Source organism: Chiloscyllium plagiosum, unplaced genomic scaffold (genome assembly GCF_037043375.1).
Source record: "Chiloscyllium plagiosum isolate Xiang-an unplaced genomic scaffold, Cpla_swu_hap1 HiC_scaffold_23, whole genome shotgun sequence".
NCBI lineage: Eukaryota > Metazoa > Chordata > Chondrichthyes > Orectolobiformes > Hemiscylliidae > Chiloscyllium > Chiloscyllium plagiosum.
In genome coordinates, this window is record NW_028270161.1 from 1,146,526 (window position 1) to 1,148,378 (window position 1,853).

Below are 1,853 nucleotides of genomic sequence, written 5' to 3' on the forward strand. Positions count from 1 at the left end.
ATCACTGAAGCTGGCAGTAGGTAAGATAGTAAAAAAAGACTTATAGCATGATTGCCTTCATTGGAAATGGCATTGAGTATAAGGATGGACAAGTTATACTGCAACTTTATAGAACTTTAGTTAGGTCACACTTGGAGTATTCTGATCACCATGACAAGAATAATGTGCATGCTTTGGATAGGGTGCAGAAAAGGTTTACCAGGACTGTAAAGGGGGATTTTAGCCATGAAGAAAGTATGGATAGACTTTATTTTCACTAGAACACTGGTGGTTGAGGGGTGATCTGATAGAAGTTTATAAGATTGTGAAGGGCATGAAAAGTATGAAGCTTTTTCCCAACGAGAAGGGGTCAATCACTAAGGATTCAAAGTGTGGGAGGGGTGGAGTTTAAGAGACATGTGCAAGACAGGTTTTTCACACAAAGAGTGGGGAGTATCTGGAATGCACTGCCAGAGGAGGTGGTGGAAGCAGATACAATAGCAGCATTCAGGAAGCACCTAAACAAATACATGAATAGGAAGGGAATAGAGGGATACGGATCCTGTAAGGGAAGACAGTTTTGTATGGAAGGGCAGAATGTGTCTGTGCAAGCTTGGAGGTCCCATAGGATGTGTTCCTGTGTTGTATTGTTTTTTGTTCTTTCCGTGGGGCTGGTGGACAGATGGTCATGGTAAATATAAATGTCTTTACATGAAGATATGTCTAGATATGTATATATGCAAAGGAATGTAAAAACATACACATAGAATACTCAATGCTAACTATGGGGAAAAGAAACTTGGGGGAAGATACTTTTTAAGGTGATGTCAAAGTTGAGTTAAACTCCACCCTATCACATGGTGTCAGAAAGCCTCTGGGTAAAGAAGGGATCATCTTGCATGCCATCCCAATGGAGTCACAGGTATTGGCTTTGTCTCCCTTTAGCCTTCAAGTAATTATGCCAAACCAGTCAATATAACTGATACTTCTTGATCTCATGCAATAAACTGCCTGTAGTTGTGTTAAACAAGTGCCTCTTCTGCTTTTAAGCCACCAATCATCTAACCTCTGCCATTGATAACTTGACTCAATACAGAATAGATTCAGCATCTTTACCTGCTATTCTTTGTGGAATTTCAGAAAATGATGAATGGAGCATATGAGCTGGTGATTAATACTCACTCTACTCATGAGGGGGCCTCAAGGGCCATTCTGATTTTTATTGATGATAATTAATATCATAGCATGAACACAGTTAGAAGGGGGAATTGGTAACAGCACTCCTCACAGTTACAATCAGCCAAAGGTTGGTAATAGTGAGTTCAAATGGCAGGTGGCATCTTTCATACGAAACACTAAACTTAGAATTAATCTGCTCTCAAGTCAATGTAAAAATCCCATGACTCTATTTGAGGCAAAGCAGGGTCATTTTGCTCATACCCTGGCCAATAACGATTCCTGAATATGCAACATTAAAACAGATTGTCTGGTCATTTTTCTCATTGCTATGTGAGTACAAGTTGGCTGACAGTTTTTGTGACAGTACAACAGTAATTCATTAGGTAAAAAAAGACATTGCAGAATCCTAAGCCCAGGAGAAAGGCTGACATGCATTCCTGGCTTCAAGTGATTGGAAATTCTTCTTCATATTGACTTTAAGGATTTTGTGTCAAAGGATTCCATTGTGAAAATACTCACAATAATTTTGTATCAGAAAAATGGTGAAATCATTGATGAAAATTTGATACTTGCAAAGAGACTTATAGAAAGCTAATTTGGAAATACAGCAAAAAATCTGGAACTGGACAGGACCTAGCCAAAACTGGAGAATTTCCTCTGCTGCAGCAAAGTAAATTGTTTATTCATTCACAGAT

The 1,853-nt window shown here is 38.9% G+C and overlaps 1 non-coding gene across 1 annotated transcript; it reads left to right on the forward strand.

Annotated features, from left to right (window-relative positions):
- Positions 1 to 1,079: 1,079 nt before the first annotated feature.
- LOC122547383 (U8 small nucleolar RNA) lies at positions 1,080 to 1,196 on the forward strand. Its single transcript, XR_006310988.1, has one exon. It is a non-coding gene; the product is annotated as a U8 small nucleolar RNA (small nucleolar RNA).
- Positions 1,197 to 1,853: the final 657 nt, after the last annotated feature.